Source organism: Ursus arctos, unplaced genomic scaffold, assembly GCF_023065955.2.
Source record: "Ursus arctos isolate Adak ecotype North America unplaced genomic scaffold, UrsArc2.0 scaffold_1, whole genome shotgun sequence".
Taxonomy (NCBI): domain Eukaryota; kingdom Metazoa; phylum Chordata; class Mammalia; order Carnivora; family Ursidae; genus Ursus; species Ursus arctos.
The window spans coordinates 83161875-83185058 of record NW_026622763.1 but is presented as its reverse complement, the minus strand read 5'-3'; the positions used below and the strand labels follow the sequence as shown (position 1 = coordinate 83185058).

The following is a 23184-nucleotide window of genomic DNA, read 5'->3' as shown; positions in this document are numbered from 1 at the left end:
ATATATTAGAAGCACAAAGAAAAGATTTTATCAAAAATCAAAAGTCAGTTCACTCATTTGCAATATCAGCTTTTTAACAGAAAAGTTGGGATTCTTATCACATACCCTCCTGTAGTCTTTAAGAAGGGACTGAAATAAGGCAGTGAGACTGTCCAGCATTGTGCAGTTTTCATAAACATTAATTTTGATAGTGACCACCCTCAGGTCCTATTCAAAACAAAAGGAATGAAAACCATGGAACTGGTGACTGAATCTGAAATAGGTAAGAACTTAAAAAAACAAAACAAAACCACAAAACCTCAATCTCACCAAAGGCCACTCAGTAGACTATAATAATTTCCATCATGTAATCTATGAATGAGGCAAGCTTTAGTTCAAGGCACAATGGCCAAAGCCCATTTAAATAAACCCTAGACCGCACTCACTTTATTGTTTTAGAAGACATTTGGCATTCAGTAGGATGCTTAGTGCTTTCTTAATGCTTTCTTGGCAATAAAATTTCTAAAGTTTTATCAAATCTGGCTTCTGCTGTTTCAATGAAGATAAACTGCATTTTGCATGCAGAAGTAGGGCCACCCTTACTTCTTAAAAGATAAATTTGAGTGCTCAATATTTCAATTTAGGACATTTTGATCAAAACAGAGATATTTTTATTTTGAGCACAATATTTAGCTTTACCACTTGATTTCAATAATGGACAATGGAATCTGGACTATATCTCTAAACAGAAAAGTATACAAATAGTTTGAAATTCATCCAATCTCATTTTATTAAGGAATACTCATAACATTGTTTTTCTTTTTCTTAAAAGATTTTACTTATTTATTTGAGAGAGAGAGCACGTGTGAGCAGGGGTGGGGGTGGGGGAGCAGCGGAGAGGGAGAAGCAGACTCCCTACTGAGCAAGGAGCCTGGATGCAGGGCTCCACCCCAGGACCCTGAGATTGTGACCGGAACTGAAGGCAGATGCTTAACTGACTGAGCCACCTAGGCGCCCCCATAACATTGTTTTTCTTATAAAATTGTATTTAATACCAAATGTTCTCATGCGGAACATCATAGTATAGTTTTTAATTTTCTCTAAGTCAACTGATTGCAAAATAATTTATTTCAACTATGAAAAGTGGTGTACTTATAAAAGGCTGTCTTAGAAGTTTACCATACACACACACACACACACACACACACACACACACAAATACCCCCAAGCTAACTCTTTGTAAAACACAAGGCAAACAAATTTCGTGTGATCATAAGTTGCTACATGTACTATGACTCCGTATTAATGTCCACTGAAGAAAGAAATTGTATGCTCCAGATTGAAAACTTTTTTCAAAAATAAATAAGGATGTGTGGTAAATTAATGAATGAGACGTTGTCTTAGCTATATTCAATAACATTAACATAAAAAGAATGCATAACTGCATCCTCAAACTTTTTTGCTTGTTTTTAAAATGGGCCAAAGGAATATGGCATCTCATATAAACACCAACAAAAAGTAAGCAGCATATTGTTTAAAATCGTTCTGCCAAAAACATGCATACACTTATGGAAAGACTATAATTTTGAGAGGCACGATGCTCAAATAAAATAATAAAATTTCAAAGCCGAGCATTATTTAATTGCTTTAATGTCAGTGAAAGTGATACTGCATCATTCTTTCTAGACAATAAATTGAGAACATTTTTTCGTATCAATTCATTATAGAATTTCACTGCTGTCCATTAACAATACAAGACAGTACTGTTACAGCTGTTACAACAAAACATAGCCAACTATAAAGCCATAAACACTTAAATAATGTAAAAGGTTGACATTGGCATGATTAGTTGACTTCAAATTAATAGAATTTGTGTATTTACTTATGAGTTTGCTTTAAATGTAACAGACCTAGACAGTAAAATGATAAAATGTGTTCATGGTTATTCAAGCACTGTCTTATGATCACTTTGAAATGGATTCAAGATGGCTAATGATGATGTTCAAAGCAATGTAATTAAAAATATACAAAACTGAATTAATTTAGTTCAATATTTTCTGATTGGTCATTGACTAGTTGGTAATCAAAATATTAGGTGTATATCTGTGCAGTTAGTTAACTAGCATAAATTGAAGACAATGGATTGACTGACAATGACTTTACTAGTCGATTTAACTTACAAAAATAGCTGAACCATTTTACTTGGTATTAGGTGAGAAAAATGACAAAAAAGCAGTTGGTTAACTAACTTTTTCATTTTGGAAACAATTAGTCATTTAGATGTACCATTTTTACCTGCAGGTTTTTAAAACATTAATTTAAAGGATGGCGAGGACACAGTTGGGATGAGCATGTATGTTTAAGATAAGGGAACCTGGGTAAACTTGGTTCAAGTCATGGGAAGAAACAAGGCAGTAACTTTTCTTCCTGATTCAGAAAGGCCTTCTAGAGGAAGGAAACACATGATCAAAGACTGGTATAGAAGGAAAAGATTATTCAAGGCTAGAGGATATAAAAGGCAAGATGAAAAAGAGCCAAGATAGGGATGCAGTGCTGAGGAGGGAGAGAAGGCAGCAGAAAACTACTGCATGTTACATGAGAAATGTAGATGTAATGGGAAATAAATTTCAATAAAAATAGCAGGCTATATATATATATATATATATATATATATATATATATATACTTACATTTTCTAACGATCAATAATTTTTGCCAACACGAATTGAAAAGAAGGAGCAGGGCGCCTGGGTGGCACAGCGGTTAATCGTCTGCCTTCAGCTCAGGGCGTGATACCGGCGTTCCGGGATCGAGTCCCACATCAGGCTCTTTCGCTATGAGCCTGCTTCTTCCTCTCCCACTCCCCCTGCTAGTGTTCCCTCTCTTGCTGGCTGTCTCTCTCTGTCGAATAAATAAATAAAATCTTTAAAAAAAAAAAAAAAAAGAAAAGAAGGAGCAAAGAAAGGAAAGAAGAAAAGGGAAAAGGGCTGGGGGAAGAAGGAAGGAAAAAGGAAAAGAAAGAAGGGGAAAGTCAAGCTGTGTGACCTTATAAGTAAAATTATTTTCTCTAAAAGACTTATTAACATAACAAAAAGCAAAAAAGAAAAGAAAAGAAAAGAAATTTGCCACCTCTTATGTGTTTTAATGGAAAACAAATTGTTTAAAACTTTCCCCAAAGCCCACAACATAACTTAACCAACTGAAAGAGAAAATCCTGAGCTCTGTATTTTGTCTAAATTCTCACAGAATTTCATTAAAATGTGTAAGTAAAAAGTATCATAGTTAACATATTATCACTCAAAGGAAAGCTTGTTTCTCTTGAACAGGAAAGATTAAGTTCAAAGATTAGATTCAAAGTGTTTTCCATAAAAAGTCAATTAATTGTGTTCACATTGTTTTAAAATTTTTGATTCACTACAGAATTGCTTCCAATAAACATCCTTTATAAATTTTAGGAGGAAACACCTACGGCCTTAGTTCAATGTAATGACAGGGAGGGATATGGACCAAATATTTTGAGGAGGTAGAAAAACAAAACAGATTTCTTATTTCTCCACCCACTTACACACAGTCTCTTCTCCATCCTGAATTGACAACTATTAACAACTGAAAACTTGCTTTTGTTCTCCTCTACTGCAATCCACCCACCCAAACTTTCCCACAGACCCTTCCCCTTGATTTTGGTTGTCTACCACTTCTGACTTTATAGTTCTTTAACTGCTTTTGAGGCCTGGAACCAATTCCTTTTTTTCTTTTAAAGATTTTATTTATTTATTTGACAGAGAGAGACAGCGAGAGGGAACACAAGCAAGGGGAGTGTGGAGGGAGAAACAGGCTTCCCGCTGAGCAGGGAGCCCAATGCAGGGCTCCATCCCAGGACCCTGGGATCATGACCTGAGCCAAAGGCAGATGCTTAATAGCTGAGCCACCCAGGCGCCCCTGGAATCAATTCCTGAGACTGATAATTCTTTGAGAATATCCACAGTTGCTTCTCAGAAAACTATGAATTTGTATTTTCATGTGCTGTATAGCATTTAAAGACATGACTTCCTACAGGTGATTGATGGAAGTATTTGAGGGGCTATTAGTATTTGCATTGTGTATGTGTACATACACACACACACAGAATTATATTTAATCATTCCCTAATTAAAAATATATAACTATATATGAAATAAAGAAGGTAGGTATACATTAAGGTATTTATATAATTGATGACTAACAGCTTGTCTTTAAGATGCTGGCACATTCATTGCCTCTGTCCAAATGTAGTCCCTTGCTCTCTGTGTCATATCCGTAACACAGCTACTCAATTGAATGTCACCTCTTACGAAAGAAGTAAATCCTTCTAACTTTATTTGTAAATTTCTTAAAGCCAGGGACCATGTTTTCTACTTTTTGGTATCTCGTTACATAGCCTCCAGTATGATATTTCTAATAGGTGACATATAGGTGAATAACCAAAAAGTAGTAATTAATGTTCTCCTAAAAGCTAATTTGTACTGAGAGTAATACTATAGAAGAATAGTAGTAATAGTAATAGAGAAGTCTAACATTCAAATGTGAGATAAATGGTGTAAAGCGGGGGTGGTGGGGGGGGGGGGGAATTGGTGAAATGACAAAATACTGCCCATATAAGAGATGTAGAATGAGTAGATCAAGACAATGACAATAATAAAAGCATAGAGAGAATTAAAGTAGCAAAAAGAACTGATATATCTGAAAGAATCAGATAGGATTCAAGGAGCTTAATAGCATCTTTAATTCATGTATCAGAGACAAAAGAGCTTATTATGACTGTTCCAGAATGTTATCTTCAGGTTCATATATCTAGTAATGACTTACCTTATGACTACTGTTAGCATTAAGGAATATAGTATTGACCTGGGGGTAGTGTTTTCATCTACTATAACTGTTATTTCAGATTCTTTATCTTAATCTGTCATAAGGAAATTAAGAGTTGAAAAGACTTCATTAATCAGAATAATCAATTTGAATACTAAAATCCCCACATTGGTTTCATACGGTCTGTCTCCCAAGGATATTGATGAATAACTTAGGGATGCACACATTGTTATGCATACATCTAAACAAACATAATAACTATTTAATTTTCAAGCCCAACAGTACAACTATAGTTCTCAAAAGCACAGCAGTCCAGCCTATTATCCAGTTGCTAGTAAAATTCAATACAAAATATGTGTGTGTCATAAGAAAACATGCAAAAACACAGTCACAAATATTTTTCTTCCTTCTCCTTTCTGATGTTTAGAAAATTTGCAAATTGATTTAAGCCAAAAGTGGTAAAGGAATGAAATAGTTCCTTCAGGCTTAGATTCTGTGCCAAGTTTCATTTCTGGCTGCATATTTTTGTCCAAGTTCAAGATCCCTGAAAAAAAATACTTACAAGAGAAAATATCCCTTTAACCTCAGCAAAGCAAAATTAGTAGAGGCTGCTATGGGAAGAGAAGGGCTTCTGCCTAGAGATGGGTGTGCTCCCGGTGTTTGGTTTCCACTGAGAGGATGTCTGCTCTCTCAATGAATCTGAAGTAGCTACTATGATGAGGTAATGGCTGTGCCAGTTTCACTGGGTCATGCTCTCTCAGCACATTCTTTCTCTTTCTCCTCCCTGAGAAGGTGCTGTAAACAAGTCATCCTGAGAGAGAGTTGCTTCGGAGAATGAACAAATCCTACGTTCAAAATTCCTGAGACAACTATCTGCTGTTGGTAGTCTAGACACAACTCGAAGCTTAAAGCAGCACAGACAGCCAGAAAGAAACAGATTATTTGACAAGAGGTACGGGGAAGAATAAGACAGGAGAGACACAAAGAAAATGAAAACTAATGCAATCAAAAAATTTTTAAAGGAAGCTCAATTTTTACATTGCTTAGATCCCCAGATGTATGTATTTTAGACAATTTTCTGCTTACATGTAAAATTTTTAAAAACTTTTGGAAATTAAATAGTATTACAGCAAACTGAAATTTAAATTACGAATTAAAATTAAATAAATCATGAACAGATAAGCAGCATGTACCAATGATGTGAAAGGCACAATAGCTCTGATAACATGCACATCATGAATACAGATGTAAACCTATGATAATCAAATAAAATTACCAGAAAATCAATGTTAAGATATGCACACAAATATAATATTCTTCATTGAAAGAAAAAATGCCATTTACCTTGTCTTGGAGGGAGGATGCTTTTTGTGCATAAAGGGGAGAGGGTTGATTGAAACACCCAGGATTTACAAATTCATAAAGATTCCTACCAAAATATACCTATTGCCCAGTTAAATGGGTGTTTTGTGTCACATTTAGGTGAAAGGCTGTAATCTTCATCTTGGGCATTCTAAAGGGCTTTTATTTATTTAATCCATTTTCATTGCCAAAAAAAATATAATTGCCCACAGTGAAATGACAGGGTGAAGGAGCTATGCTTTATACTGGGCTGGTACCTGAAGCTCAAGCATGGGACATTTTGCATAATGTGGCTCACATAAAAGGCTTTGTTCTCCATCGCCTCACTGCGGCTGCAAACCTCAATTTCAGTTTGCGGTCATTTCCTCTCCTGGATCAACCATTTTTAAATAAATTATACCTTTAACATTTGAGTTAGCTCCTTGCCAACATCCATTAATCCTTCGGCCTCACACTCAAAATTATATATCACCCAACAATATTTTTTTTTTGTTTTGCGCTACAGATTTCATTCACACCATAACCCCAAACCCTCAAAGATAAATTGAAAAAGATTTGTCTTTTCAGTAGCTACTCCCTTTTGTAATATTATGTATATAATGTATTATATATGTGCATGTGTGTGTGTGATGTGCCCAAGTGCACACATGTATGTGAGTATGTATGTGTATGCATTTGAAACAAAAACCCTCCACATTGTGTCAGCTCTAAATGTCTACATCCTGGAAGCATTATGCTAAGGGCTTACAGCAGATGGCACACGGCAATTGTTACAAACGGGCTTGTTGCTAATGAAAGCTTTTTATTTCCTGACAAAAATCCTTAAGCCCTGACGCCAGGCAGTATAACATCAATTCCAGTTTTCAAAGATGCTTTTTTTCTGACCCCATCTGCTTCACTACTCCCTCCTGTCCCCTACACACACCCAAACACAACATCTCCCCACTCCTGGCTCCTTTCATACACTCCTCCTTGAAATTTCCATCCTTAAACAAAAGACTAGGTTGGGGAAGGACAAAACTCGGCAATGCAGGACCCCAAAAGCCTTTAAAAAGAAAAAGAATAGATGGACTGTAGGTGCAGGTTTCCCACCCCCATCGCTTGAAACAGAAAGACTGTGTGAAGCTTCAAGCTCATCCAGACATTTTTTCGTGTCCCGCCCTCCAACACCACCAGACATTGATTTTTCATTTTCCTAAAATTATGTTTATCAATCTTCCGTTTCCAGCTGTTTCTGGAAGAATTACAAGGAAAATGATTCCAAATTGACAGGGCTTCCCTAACTCACTCATTCGTCAGTGTGCAGTTCTCTCTGCAGCTAGACGGACAAAAAAAAAAAAAAAAAAAATCCTCACCCCGAATTCCCCACCCCACCCCCCATTATCTTTGTATAACCCACTCCTCGTCTTTCTACAGCTCAGGTAATATTAGCTCTCAATATGGATATCCTAAGTTCCCAGGGTTTCAAAGTGGTACCTAACCAGGTCACACACTCTTCCACAAACATAGAGCCAGGTAGCAGCAGCGCCCATTCCCCTGCTCTGTGGTGACACCTGGAGAGGCTGGGCCTGAAGGGGCCGCCAGGTGGGAGACGGATAGCCGGCCAACCTGTGCCGGCTTCCAAGGCAGAGAGGACGAGACAGCCCCCTCCCTACTCCCATCCCTTTCCTGGCTGAGGCTCCCTCCAAGCAGAGAGCCAAGCAGAGAAAGGAAAGGCGTCCTATACAGAACCAGAGGTGCGGACTGCTCTCTTACCTGGACTGGATGCACCCACGGTGGTCGCTGCCTGCGCTCACGGACCTGAGGACTGTGCCCTCCAGAGAAGAAGGGGAGACGGGGCAGGGGAAGGAGGAGAAGGAGGAGAAGAGAAAGAAGCGGAAGGAAAGAAAAGGAAGCGAGGAGGAGAAGGAGGAGGATGCTGCTGCTGCCCCGCGGCCGCCGAGAGCCCGCGCAGCCCGAGCGCCCGGCCCAGTCTGAGCGCCGCCCTGGCGCGGGCTCCCCAAGCCCCCGCCCCGCTCCGGCCCCGCCTCTCCGCCCCGGCCCCGCCTTCGCCCCGCCTCCCCATGCGGCCGCCAGCCTGCCGCTCGGCTGCGCCCCAGCTGCAGTGTCCGGGAATGGGGAGCGCTGCCGCTCCGCCTCCTGCCGCAACCAGCCCGCCGCCCGGCGGGGACCGCAAGAGTGACAGCCGCCGGAGCCTGCCAAGACCCGGCCACAAGGGGCTCCAGAGAATTCCCCCTCCGCCGCCACCGCCGCCGCCAGAGTGAGACCAGCGCCCTCGGGACAGAGGCACCCAGCGGACCTTCTCTGACTCATGGGGGAATTGAGGGGTGTCCCCATAAAAAAAAAAATGCCCTCCTTTCCTTCTTCTGTCATTGTGAGGCAAGGGTTCCCGTTACCTCTCCATGGAGAAGGCTCACTGGCCTTGCTTCCACAAACCTGACAACAGTGGCATTCAGAAAAGACAGGAAAATGGGCGGGGGGGAGGGGCACGAGGACAGAGAACAACTCTTGTCAGTACTAAGGGAGCAATGGCTGAGAGTATAGAGACTTCTAGACCCAGCTCTGTCACTAATCAGATTCATTCATTCATTTATTCATTAAACAAATGTTTATTAAAACTTCCTCTGTCCGGTACTGTTCTAGGCACCGTGAAAACTTCAGTGAATAAAACAGACTCACTTGCCTCCCTCCCCGTACCCCAAATCACTGCCTTCGTGGACTTTATTTACATGCTGGATAGCTAGATGTATGACCCAGAGTCTCTTCACTTAATCTAAATTTCAGTGTATGAATGAGGATTAAAAATATTAGCCCTACCCCTCTGCCCTTATTTAATATGAGGACATAATTAGATCATGAATAAGAAGAGTCTGAAGAATATAAAGAATGCTATAAAAATAACGAATTAGAAAGCACAGAAAATGTTGACCTTGAAATGTCGCCATTGAAAATATCACCTTAGATACTTCTGAAAGTGATATGACCACAGAGAAAATAGATGATTCTTTACCACGGAATCTTCATAATCAAGGAATGGCACTTCACTGTCAGTAAGAGAGATAAGATGCAGCTCAGAATTGCAGAGGTAAGATGCCGCTCAGAATTGCTCTGAGCATCTCCATCAACTTGTAACAAGGTGTTTTTAAGGTCAGCCAAGATAGTGGGGTGTGGATTGTACAATTTCAACTGTGCTGATGAAATAGCACTTATAATTTGGTTTTGTCACGTCAATTATCCATAGAATCATAGAACCCTAGAACATTGGAGTTGATTTCCTAGTTGGTCCAATTCCCTCCATTTCCAGATGGGAAAAAAAAGGAAACCTAATGATGAGAGGCTGTGAAGATTAAAATCTGTAACAGAGCAATATCTGAAACCCTAGCCTCTGAAGTCACACCCCTGCTCTTTGTATTGCTTCCCTCCACCCAGCTTCACCCCATGTCTCTGTGACGCTTCCAGTGAGGTTGGAAGTATCAGGGCACACCCAAGTAGCAGGGAAGTTGGAGGAGTTAGGTCTGTTCCTCAGAACAGGGCCTGCTTGAGAAGAAGGAGATCTTAGGAGACTTATGAAATGATAAGAGGGATGGAAGGAAGATTAAGAATCCTGCCAGAGTGTTAGCAGCTGAAAATCATGATGGTCACTGAGAGTTTCTCCAGACCTATATAGTCCAATTACTGCATGTTTCTCAGTTCCTGTTAATTCTGTGCTATTTGGTACAAGAACCACTTTCCAAAAGGAAGGTGATCCTTCTGCCTTCCTTCACTTCAGGCAGAATTGCCCTGAGTCTGCATCAACTCAGAGCTTAAATTAAACAGATACAACTTCAAGCCTTGAACACAATCCTGCCCATCCTCATTGTCTGCAAACAAAATATTGTTCTAGCTTTGCAACTAGTCTTGAAATCAAGTATTGCAAGTCCGTCAATGTTATTATTATTCTCCTTTAGAATTCTTTTAGTCATTTAGTTTTTTGCATTTCTATATAAATTTTCATGCCAATTTGTCAATTTCTATAAAAACAATGCTGTTTTTTAGTTGAAATTGTGTTCAATTTATAGGTTATTTTTTGCAGAATTGCCACCTTAACAATATTGTCTTCCTATCCATGAACATGGTATAGGCCTCTATTTGTTTAGATCTTCTTGAGGTTTTCCTTTTTTAAATATTATTAATAAACTTTATTTCTCAGAATGGTTTTACATTTACAAAAAGATTGAACAGAAAGTATAGAGAGTTCCTAATATACTTCCTTTCCCTCTGCCCAGACTTTCTCCTATTAGTAACAGCCTGCGTGGATGTGGTACATTTGTTACAACTGATAAATCAATGTTGTGACATTATTATTAATAAAGACCACAGTTCACATTAAGGTTTGCTCTTGGCATTGTAGTTTTGCAGGTTTTTCCAAATGTATACTGTCATGTATCCACCCTTTACAGTATGATACAGAATAGTTTACCCCCCTAAAAATCCCCTGTGCTCTACTTATGCCTTGTTCCTAATTCTCATCCCTATCCAGATGTCATATAGTTGGAATCATACAATACATAGTCTTTTCAGACTGGCTTCTTTCATCTAGCAGTAAGCATTTAAGATTTTTTTATGCCTTTTCATGGCTCAATAGCTCATTTCTTTTTAGCACTGAATAATATTTCACTGTATGAATGTACTAGTTTATTTACCTATTGAAGGCATCTTGATTGCTTCTATTCTTTGACAATTATGAATAAAGCTTCTATAAACATTCAAGTTCAGGTTTTTGTGCTGACATATGTGTTCAACTCATTTAAGTAAATACCTAGAAGCACAATTGCTGGATTGTATAGTACACTGTCTAACTTTGTAAGAGACTGCCAAACTGTCTTCCAAAGTGATTGTACTTTTCCACCAATAATGAATAAAAAATCTCTTTGCTCCACATCCTCGACAGCATTTGGTGGTGTCAGTATTTTACATTTTAAACTTCCTAATAGGTGTTCTACTTCATTGCTACTTTCATTTGCAATTCCCTCTGTCAGTGAACCCTGCCTTCTGGTTAGAGTAGTCAAACTGTAAACTCTGATATTTTTTTCTGAGGGAAAACACCAATTGGAAACTAGTAAATCTACCACCCCCACGAAGAACGGTAACTGTCAAACAATATACACCCCCCTGGGGTGGGGGACATAAAGAAAGAGGAGAAACTATCTAAGAACTACCCCAAGTAGCTATTGTAAGCCCTGTCCATAGTGTTTCTAATAGCCTGGTATGACCAGTAAAAAAGCCACACGGCTCATGGTGGATGACCATGGACTACCAAGAATTGAATAAGGTAGTGCTCCCCCCCCCCCCACAGCTATGTGGCTGTTCCCTGTATTGCCACCATCTTAGGTACCTTGGCCAAGGTCCTAGAAGTAAAACCTTGGCTTCTAAGTCAGAAGATGAATTTTGCCTTTATGAGAGAGGGGCAACAATGGACCTTTCAAGTGTTTCCACAAGGCTACCTGCACAGCTCTACTGTATCTCATGAGATGCTAGCCAAGGATCTGTCCCTGTTCTCTTTCCCCACATCACTAAAATGGGTCCATTACATTGATGATACAATGTTTTCATGTAAAGACTTGCCTCTCCTGCAGGACACTCTGTAGACATTTCTGGAACATTTGTGATGGAGAGGATGGGCAGTGAACCCACAGAATTTTAAGATCCAGGCACCGCCATAAACTTTTGGGAAGTCCTTTGGCTGGGTAAAGACACACATTGTCCCAGACACCATGATTGATAAGGTGCAAGCCTATCTAACCCCTAAGGACATGAGAGACATACAAGAGTTTGTGAGGATTTGGGGATTTTGAAGGACTTTTCTTATTTCGAAGGGCCTGTCACAATGCTTCCATCTCGTATACCACCTGACAGAGAAAGGACACATGTGAGAATGAATGTCAGTGTAGCAAGCTATCTTTGAGAGAGCAAAAATACTGGTGAAGCAGGCTGAAGCTCTGGGCTTCCATCTGAGTCAGATGTGTCTGTGACTCTGGAAGGTATAAGCTGGGCACTGTGGCAGAGACAACAGAAAGAGAGAATAGACCTAGGATTTGGGTCCCAGCTGTGGAAGGGAGCAGAAACCTGATCTACGTCCATAGAGCAACAGCTCCCAGCAGTGGACACAGCACTCCTCCAGGTAGACCTTCTCACGAAGGAACAGCATGTCATAGTAGGAACTTCCATTCTTATCAAGGGGTGGGTTAGTAATGTGTTCCATCAACCCACTTCTGCTGCGGCTCAAAATCCCACTTTAACCAAGGCCCTATTTGCAGCAGAGGAGCACCCTATCCACCAGCCCACTGTCGCTAGGAATACAGTATTATTAGGCCCTGTAGAGTATGTAGAATTTCTAAATGCCTCCGCCCCATTCCTGTGATGCTCCTTCGGCCTATAGAGAGGGAGTGGAGATATTCTCCTTGATGCATGGTAAGGAGATGGGTCTCCTCAGGACAACCCATCCACATAGACTGCGGCCCAATACTGACACCATCTGGGTGGAAACAGGAACAAACCAGGACAGCTACTGGGCTAAACTCAGAGTGGGCTGGCTGGTGTTCATTCATGAGCCCTGGCCATTAACCCTTTACACTAACAGTTGGGCTGTTCTAAAGGATTAACCCTATGGCTTGACCAATGGGAATCCAAGGGGTGGATGATCATGAATAAGCCCTTTTGGGGTCAGGATATGTAGAAAGACATTTGGGTTCCCCTGCAAGAGTCTGAGGCAGTCCCCACTGTCTCCCATGTCCCAGTTCATAAAGGTGCTGACACCCCTTCACCATCAGGAAGCTGATGCCCTAGCTTGGGTACAAGCCCTAGCAACTGACTCATCATAGATGCAGCAGATTGGGTGCTAAAAAGAGCAACCACCATAGCACCCAGGAGGGGTGCTGCATTGCCAAGGATGCAGGGTTGAAATACACTGACTTGGTTAATACAGTAACAGCATGTTCTGTGTGTTCTAGACAACACCAAGGCAACTGCCAAAGGAGTCTGGAACCATCCACTGGAGTTCCCAACCAGTAAGTGGTTGGCAAATTAATTATACTGTCCCCCTTCCTCTGAGTGAGGATTCAAAGTATCCCTTGGTTTGTGTGGAAACACTTGGTCTGGCCTAGCCCAAGTTTCCCCTGTTGCCATGCAAACCAGGCTGCCACCGTTAGGGGATTAGAGGAGTTAAGTACCACGTACAGATACCCTCATTGAATAGACAGTGATCAGAGGTCATATTTCAAAGGTTATGATTTGCAGGATTGGGCAAAAGAACAAAACATTGAATGGAGGTTCCATCGTCCCTGTAACATGCAGGCAGCAGGGTTGGTCAAAAGGAAGAATGGAACGTTAAAGCAACAGACTGAATTACTAACAGGTAAAGTCACCTTGGCCAGGCAGTACTTCCTCAGGCTTCAATACATTTGAATCATCAACCAGTAGGCTCTGTTGCTCTGTATGCCAGACTACTCAATGCCCAATGCCAAAATGCCCAATACTGTAAAAGTTATAGAAGTTTTGGGAAACAGCTAATATTCTGATTCTCACTGGGGTAATGCTGATGAGAACAGCAAGCCCCATCACACCTGGGAAAGGCATCATTGGCTGGAATTTGCAATGGGACATCTCACCTGAATGGGGAATTACTTTGTACCACTGGATCAGGGGGAACTACTAGATCTCTGCTGGGATCCCATTGTCCTGCTGTAAGTTGGACCTGCTGAAACACACCATACCTGGAATGAAAAATGCACCGTTGAAAGAGGGAAGAAGGTAGGGCCCTGGTCTGGCATATCCCATCCCCAGCACACCTCCTCACACTGGACAGTGTTGCTTTCCCTGGTCGATAGGTATGGTATACACAAATTCCTAAGGCTGCAGCACATTAACATCTAAGGATCAGGCCACAAATGTAATTCTCGCAGAAGGGGAAGACCCTCCAGTACGAGTTCATACTAAATATCCATCTTTTCAACCTTAGACTTCTGCTCTTCCTGTGGTGTCCAGTCATGGGATGGGCACCGGATGGAAATACCTTTTTAAAGTGGGCCTGCTCATATGCCTTGCTAAGAGATCAACCCAACTGTTGGGTATGTGGGCACTGTCTGTCTCTAGCTTGTCATGATTGCCATGGTGGCTATCACTACCCCAGGGAGGGGACTGGAAGGCACTAAAGCAGTACATTAAGGACGAACAAGCTAGGACTAGTATTCTTAATTCACCTGATATTATCAATGCTGATCCAGAAACCTGGCCTGTGGCACATACTATCAATAACCCTGGACAAGGGGATTCCTTTTCTGTCAAACTACAGAGGCAGCCCGTCGAACTGCTGACTGGAAGGGTCCTAAAAATATCACCATCAAGGCCATGTGTCACAATGCTCAGATTTGGTATGGGTTCCTGTGGCTCAACTCAGGTTGTGCAGAGTTGAACACAAAGGCACCCTTATTTCAAGTTGGGAACAGAAAAAATGCCAAACAGAACCAACCCAATTATACCAGGAATATGGGATGGATATTACTGGAACTGTGTAGCCATTCTGTCATATTAAGGGTAGCAGTTAGTTTGGCGCTGACTAGTCATGCCACCAGATGTGTATTGGGTAGCCCCAAATGAATCTCCATGGTTGTGAGACACACATCTATGTCTGTGACTGCCACCTGTGTGGTTGGGCTGCTGTACCCTGGGTTTTCCCTGGACACAGGGGAGAGTCTGCCCCATGGTAACAAAACATGCCAACTTCCCTCTTCTCAAGGCCAGATGGGCACATTCTGTCTTCTGCTGGTATGATTATTTGGCCACTTTTCCCCCCTCCCCTGGCCTGGAGGTTGCTATAGCACCCAGAGGAAAAGTCCCTACTCAATTCAGCCAACAACCTTAAATGACAGCCTGAAAATCTTGTCTTTACTGAACACCTAAATGACTCTAATAAGAAAAGCTGTCCTCCAAAATAGAATGGTCTTGGACATTATTACTGTTTTGCAAGAAGACACCTGTGCTATTATCCAAACAATGTTGTACATTCATACCTGATGAGTCTACTAATGTATCATCTTTATTAAATTACATGAGGACACAAGTCAATACCCTGAGCGATCCTCCGCCCAGCTTAGGGGACTTAAAAAATTAGTGGTTGGGATCATGGGGCTTTCAGTAGAAAAAAATTGTTAATTTAAAGGTCATTATCTTAATGTGTGTGTGTGTGTGTGTGTGTGTGTGTGTGTGTGTGTTTTCCTGCATGTGCCTATGTCATCGCTCTGACATCTGCCTCCAATTCCAGGTAGCACCAAATAGTCACCTCTTTGCTGGTGAAACCCCTGGCCTACTGCTCAGGACATACTACAGACAAGGGGGCATTTAAGATTGTAAGAGCTGGTCACCAGAGAGGTGAAGGGTTAGAAGAGGTCATTGAGAGGACGTGAGCGTTGGTTGACCTGTGAGCTGGACTAGGGCAGTCAGAAGCGTTCCTCCCCTCCCCAGCCTGTGGTTCAAAAGTATGTTCTGCCCACCATGCCCAAAGTGGGAGCGGTTTGCCAGGATGCAGCTGTGAGAGAGCAGTGTGTTGCTGAGAACGTCTGCACCCAGGTAAGGCCTCTTAACAAACATTTTTCCTGGCAGGCGAGAACAGAGATCTGTTAATCTTGGGGCCACGCACAAGCCTCAAATGTAAGTTCCCTTGCTGATTAATCCTGCCACCTACCAATCTGAAGTGGCTTGCTTCTTTCTTCAGTCTCTCCTTGCCCTCTGTGTACAGGGAGCCAGTTTCAGATTCCTGCCCCCCCCCTCACCCGGGAGCTCCCGAACTTTCCAAGTGAACCAACAATCCTACATTCTGTCAAGGCTTTGTATGCAGCAATTAAAAAGAACTCAATAACACGAAGATAAACAACCCGTCTCAGCCCTCCATCAAAAGACTAAATATGTGGAAGGATACCTTTACTACAGAACATATAGTAATGGCTACTAAGAACATGGAAAGATGCTACATGTACCCTAGAAAGAGTGTAATCACAGACTGACAATACCTAGTGTCAGTGTGGATGTGAAGACACTGGAATTCTCCTACATGGATGGTCATAGTATAAAGTTCTACATTTACTTTGGAGGGCGGTTTGTCAGTTTCTTAAAAATTGAAATGTGCACTTACATATACCTAGGTGTTCCACTCTCAGTTCTTTGCCCAAGAAAAATGAAGCATATGTCCACATGAAGATGTTTATCTTCATGTTCAGAGCAGCATAATTCATAATAGCTGAACCCTGGAAGCCACCCATATGTCCATGAACTTGTGAGCAGATAATATAGTTCTACGCTAAGACACCACCACACAATAATGGGACCAAATACTGACACGTGCAACAGGCAAGATAAACCTCAAAGACATTTTTCTAAATTAAAGAAGCCAGACAGGAAAGACTACTTATTGTATGATTTCATTTGTGTGAAATTTTAGAAAAGACAGAACAATAGAAACAAAGTAGATGGCTGGTTGCCTGAGGTGAGGAATGGAAACAATTGACTACAAACCAGCATGAGGGAATTTTTTGCCATGTTTTTAGTGTTCCCAAACTGGATTGTTATGGGTGCACAACTGCGTAAACCTACTACAATTCAACACACTGTACACTTACAATGAACGGATTTTATAGTATTTAAATGATATCTCCATAAATCTGTTAGGAAAAAAATGTGCAGAGTGCAATTGTTAAGTAGAGTGTTTTGTAAGTGTTGAGTATGCCAATTTGACCAATAGCATTGTTTATATCAATCTCCCTGCAGATTTCCTTTTTTTAAAAATCTCTAAGTGGAGATAAGAGTATTGAAATATCGGGGCGCCTGGGTAGCGCAGTCGTTAAAAGCGTCTGCCTTTGGCTCAGGGCGTGATCCCGGCGTTCCGGGATCGAGTCCCACATTGGGCTCCTCTGCTGGGAGCCTGCTTCTTCCTCTCCCACTCCCCCTGCTTGTGTTCCCTCTCTCACTGGCTGTCTCTATCTCTGTCGAATAAATAAATAAAATCTTTAAAAAATAAAAAAAATAAAAAAAAGAGTATTGAAATATCAAACTATAATTGTAGATCTATTTCTCCTTTCAGTTCTGTTAGATTTTCCATCACGTATTTTGAAGCTCTGAAATGCATACATGCACGTTTAAGGATTATTAGGTTTTCTTGATGAATTATTCCATGTATCATAATTAATGTTCCTCCTTTCCTGGTAATACTGTTTTTGCAAAGGCCAATTTGTCTGACATTAATATAATCACACCAGACTTCTTTTGATTAAGATTTACATAGTGTATCTTTTCCTGGCTCTATTCTAAAATTGAGATACAATTCAGATACTAGGGAAAAGTCACCCTTCTAAAGAGTACAATTCTGTGGGTTTTAGCATATTCACAAAGTTGCGCAAACGTTACGACTAACTAATTTCAGAACATTTTCATCACCATATAAAGAAACCGCCATACCTATAGCAGTGTACTTCCCACTCTCACCTTCCCTAGCCCCTAAGAACGGTTAACTTACTTTCTGCCCCTATGGATTTGCTTACTTTGGACATATAATATAAACGGAACCATATACTATGTAGCCTTTTGTGCCTAACTTCTTTCTCTTAGCTTAATCCATGTAGTAACATGTATTAGTTCTTCATTCCTTTTTATGGCTTAATAATATTCCATTTTAGGATATGCCACATTTTTGTTCATCCTCTGATAAACACAGTTGATGCACATTTGGGTTGTTTCCACTTCTTGGATGCCGTGAATTGTGCTGCTATGCACATTGGTGTACCAGTATTTATATGGATATATGTTTTCAATTTTCTTGTGTATATGCCTAGGAATGAAACAGGAATATACCTATATATAGATATATACATATATATATATCTCCTATACATCCTATAAACACATATATCTATAGTTATATATAACTAATTTTTTTCTTTCTTCTTTTTTTTTTTTAACGGGAAAGCGCGAACGCAGTCCCCCACTACCACAAATTACGCAGTCGAGTTTCCCACATTTGGGGAAATCGCAGGGGTCAGCACATCCGGAGTGCAATGGATAAGCCTCGCCCTGGGAAAACCACCTTCGTGATCATGGTATCTCCCCTGCCAGGTAAGTTATATAACTATTTTTTAATAATTTGAATGAGTGCTAAACTTTTTTCAAAGCAGCTACACCATTTTACATTTTACATTCTTCATACCAGCAATGTATGAAGGTTTCAGTTTTTCCACATCATTACCAAAATTGGTATAGCTTGTCTTTTTTTTTTTTTTTAATTTTAGCTATTCTAATGGGTGTGAAGTAATATATCATTGTGGCTTTGATTTGCACATACCTAGTGACTAATGATATTGAGCATTGTTTCATATGCTTCTTGTCCATTTATATATCTTACATGGAAAATTATCTGTTCAAATTCTTCACTTATTTTGAAAATTGAGTTACATATCTTTTATTGTTGAGTTGGAAGTGTTCTTTTTACATATTTTGGCTGTTAATCCTTTATCAGATATATGATTTGCAAATATTTTATCTAATTCTGTGGCTTATCCTTTCACTTTCTTGATACTGTCCACTGAAACAGTTTTTAATTTTGATGAGGTCTGATATATCCATTTTTATCTTTGGTTTACTGTATTTTTGGCAGCATACTTAAGAAACCATTGCCTAAACCAAGACCATGAAAATTTTTAGATCTTTTTTCTAAGAGTTTTATACTTTTAGTGTCTACATTAGTCGATTCATTTTGAATTAATTTTTTATATGGTGTGAGGTACAGGCCCAGCTTAATCTTTTGCATATTGACAACCAGTTGTACCAGCACCATTTCCTGAAAACCATTCTTTCCTCACTCAATTGTCTTGTCATATTCTTTGGAAATTAATTCACCAAAAATATGAGGGTTTATTTCTGGAATCTCATCTCTATTCTATTGATTCTATCCATCCTTATGCCAATGGTACATTGTCCTGATTAATGTAGCTTTGTAATAACTTTTGAAACTGGTAAATATGCACCTCAACAATACAACTTGCATTGAATCTATAGATTAGTGTGGGAGTATCACTATTGTAACGATATTAAGTCTTCTAAGCCATGAATACATGATGTGCCTCCATTTATTTAAGTTTTTATTAATTTCTTTCAATGTTATTTTTAGTGTACAAGTCTTGCAATTCTTTTGTTAAATTTATTTCTAAGTATTTTATTCTTCCTGATGTAATTATAAATAGATTTTTTTTCTTTTAATATTTTATGTATTCATTTGAGAGAGAGACATAGAGAGCACAAGCAGGGCGAGTGGCAGAGGAAGAGGGAGAAGCAAACTTCCCACTGAGCAGGGAACCTGATGTGGGGCTCGATTCCAGAACCCTGAGATCATGGCTTGAGCTGAAGGCAGATGCTTAACTGACTGAGCCACCCAGGTGGCCCAGAACTGTTTTCTTAATTATATTTCTGGATTGTTTGTTGACAGCTTATAGAAATATAATCGACCTTATTCTCTGCAAACTTGCTGAACTCACTTATTACCTCTAATAATTTTCTTCTTTTTTTAGACTCCTTACGATTTTCAATTTCAAAAAAAATGTCATCTGCAAATAGGCATAGTTTTACTTCTTCCTTTTTAATCTGGGTGCTATTATTATTTTTATTATTATTATTAGCCCAGTTTCCCTGGCTAGAATCTTCAGTACAATTCTGAATAGAAGCAGTAAGAACATATATCTTCTTGTTCTTGATTTTAGGAGTAAATATTTTAGTCTTTCTTTAGTAAATATGATGTTAGTTGTGGGTTTTCATGAATATTCTTCATCAGGTTAAGGAAGTTCCTGTCTATTAGTTCGTTGAGTACTTTTACTATAAAAGGATGTTGAATTTTATTAAATGCTTTTTCTGCATCAGTTGGGATGATTGTATAGTTTTTGTCCCTCATTTTATTAAAAGAGTTTATCATATTGATTACATGTTGAACCAATCTTGCATTCCTGAAATTAATCACACTTGATCATGGTGTATAATCATTCTTATATGTTATTGGATTTGAATTGTTAGTTTGTTGAGGATTTTATTTATATATTTATATTTAAAGCCTTCTTGTGTCTTTGAATATAGTGTTTCTCTTATGGATAGTGTATATAGTATATATTTGAAACTATTTTTAAAGTGCATTTGTCTATATCTGCATTTTCTAATCCATTTACATTTAATATAATTATGAATAAGGTAAGATTTACATCTGCCATGATGTCATTTGTTTGTATATATCGTAAGTATTTTTTATTCCACTATTGTTCCATCACTGACTTTGATAATTAGGTATTTTATATTGTACCATTTTTCATTCTCATTTCTTTTACTCTATTTCTCTGTCATTTTCTAGTGGTTGCTTTTGGGATTATAATCAGCATCTTTCCTTATAGGTGTATAGTTCAGCTTAATTCCAACTTAATTTCAACAGTATAAAAACTGTGTTTCTAGGATACGTGGGTGGCTCAGTCTGGGAAGCATCTGCTTTTGGCTCAGGTCATGATTGCAGGGTCCTGGGATTGAGTCCCCCATCAGGCTCCTTGCTCAGCAGAGAGCCTACTTCTCTCTCTACCTGCTGCTCTCCCTGCTTGTGCTTTCCCCCCCTTCTCTCTGACAAATAAATAAATAAAATCTTTAAGAAATAAATAATAAATAAATAAACAAGATCCTTAAAAATAAATAAATAAAACTGTGTTCAACTGTGTCACGATGTATAACACCTTTGTTGCTAGCTGTGATTTGCAAATACTTTATGTTCATCTTTCATGTTCTTTGTTCTAAATCTATGTTTAAAAAGGAATTGATCTAGAACTTTCCTTTATTGCAATATTCTTACCAGTATTCTTAGTATCAAGTTTATTTGGCCCTATGAGATCGATTTAGAAATTTTCCTTTTTTTCTATATCTGGATGAATTGGCATAGGTTTGGTATTCTTTCTTTCATAAATGACTGGAATAAATTTATTTAATAAATGTATGTAGATTTTTATTTCTATTTAGGTGTGTTTTAATATGCTGTGCTTTTCCCAGATTATCAGCTTGCTCTTCTAATTTCCAAATTTATTGGTATGAAATTGTTTATTATATTGTTATTAATTTACATTCATAATTTTATTCATAATATTGGTGATTTGTACCTTTTATATTTCTTTTTCATCAGCTTTGTCATGATTCTTTTCATTTATTCATTTTGAAAAGACAACTTTTGTCTTCGTTGAAATAGAAAATAATTGTTTTCTATCTGATCAGTTTTTTTCTACTATCTTTCTTTATTCTGTACTACTTTCTTTGAGATTCATATGGTGTTTTTTTTCCTAGCTTCTTCACATAGAAGGTGAAATTCTTTTCTAACATATGCATTTAAAGCAATAACTTTCTCTTTAAACATGGTTTTATCTGTATCTCATAAATATGTCATATTTTAATTATCATTTAGTCATAACTATTCTTTATTTTCCATTGTGATTTACTTCTTGACTCATGGTAATTTAGTAGACTATCATTTCATTTCCAAACACTTTAGAATTTTTTACATTAGCTTTTGCTATTTATTTTTAACTTAAAAAAAATATTTCTCTCCTGTGGTCAGAGACCACATTCAATGACCTACTACCTGGTTAATTTTGCCAAATAGCCCATTTGCACTTAAATAACATGTAATCTGCAGTGTTCAAATTACTATTTCACCTATGTATCTACTAGATCGATTTTTAAGTTGTGTTTTTAAATCTTGTCTTTCATACTGATTTTTTGTTGGCTTGTTCTATTAGTTTCTGATGGTTGAATGTTGAAATCTCCCACTGTGATGATCTATTCTTCTTTTAATTCTACCAGTTTTCACATCACATATTGAAAGCTACGCTAAACACATTCAAAATGATTGTATATTCTTAGTTCATTGGTTGTTTTATAATATGAAATAGTCCTCTTTTTTGTGGTAATGTCTTAGAGCCTACTTTGTCTCATATTTATACTTTTCCATGAGCTTTCTTTTGGCTACTGTTCACATGGCATATCTTTTCCCATTTTCTTTCATTTTAGTCTTTTTATGTTAAGTCATGATTAATTTGTATGTAAGATTGAGTTGAGTTTTGTTCTTTTTCAAGTCAGACAATTTTGGTCTGTTTTGTCTGTTTCCATTTACTGTAATTCATTTACTTTGAGGCTTAAATCTACCATTTCACTTTTGTGTGTGTGTGTGTGCGCACTGCTTTATGTTCCTTTTTGTTTTCTTTCTTCCCTTTATCTGGATTAATCAACTATTTTTATTTCATATTACCTCCATTAGATTATTGCCTGTACACCGTTTTAGTGACCTTTTTGTGGTTATGTTAGTGATTACAACCCACATGTATCCTTTTACCACTTCTTAGAAATGAAAGAAACTTAGAACACTTTAATTCTGCTTCTATCCCTTCCTGACTCATGGGCAATTTGCATATATTCTATTTCTCTGGGTATCTTAAATGCCAAAAAACCTTATTACTATTGTTGATTTATATCATCAATATTCACTTGGAGCAACTTTTACACAGATATATGTTTATATTTTGTCCAGATCTTCACATTCTTCTTGGAGGGAGAACCAGTCTACAATAAACTTAAACTATGCTACAAGTACTCGAAGCTGAAATCCCTAACATCCTCTTTTCATTATCTAATCTTCAGCTTTCCTGTGGGAAACAAGAGACCTTCTCTCTGGATTACCTTGCACTAAACAAAAACCACTCAATATACTTTAGGCAGAAAGGGATTCAATACACTAAATAAAATACTAACACATTTTTAGAACAGATGGAATATGGGGCTGAGGCCTGGCCTTCAAATGAGAATGAGAAAATCCCTTTCGGATTGGTCAGTCAGGAGAGCACATACCTCTCTCACAACCAAAGAGCTGCAAATCAGGAAGCTGCAAATCTGAAGCTATCATAAGCAATGAGT

At 38.8% G+C, this 23184-nt stretch overlaps 1 protein-coding gene and 1 non-coding gene across 9 annotated transcripts in view; both read right to left on the bottom strand.

Moving 5' to 3' along the window:
- MAP2 (microtubule associated protein 2) overlaps nucleotides 1-8161 on the bottom strand; it is a 279848-nt gene extending 271687 nt beyond the window's left edge. For 4 of the 8 annotated variants that reach the window (XM_057304477.1, XM_026492051.4, XM_057304478.1 and 1 more), the window contains exon 1: nucleotides 7942-8145. The gene's annotated coding sequence lies outside the window, so the exon portion shown is untranslated. Of the gene's footprint in view, nucleotides 1-2669; nucleotides 2881-7941 lie in introns of all 8 variants that reach the window. The other 4 variants (XM_057304460.1, XM_026492050.4, XM_057304472.1 and 1 more) reach the window with 3 other exon arrangements.
- A 10007-nt stretch (nucleotides 8162-18168) lies between these two features.
- LOC113250953 (U1 spliceosomal RNA) lies at nucleotides 18169-18332 on the bottom strand. The gene has a single exon (XR_003314276.3). It is a non-coding gene; the product is annotated as a U1 spliceosomal RNA (small nuclear RNA).
- Between the last annotated feature and the right edge of the window lie 4852 nt (nucleotides 18333-23184).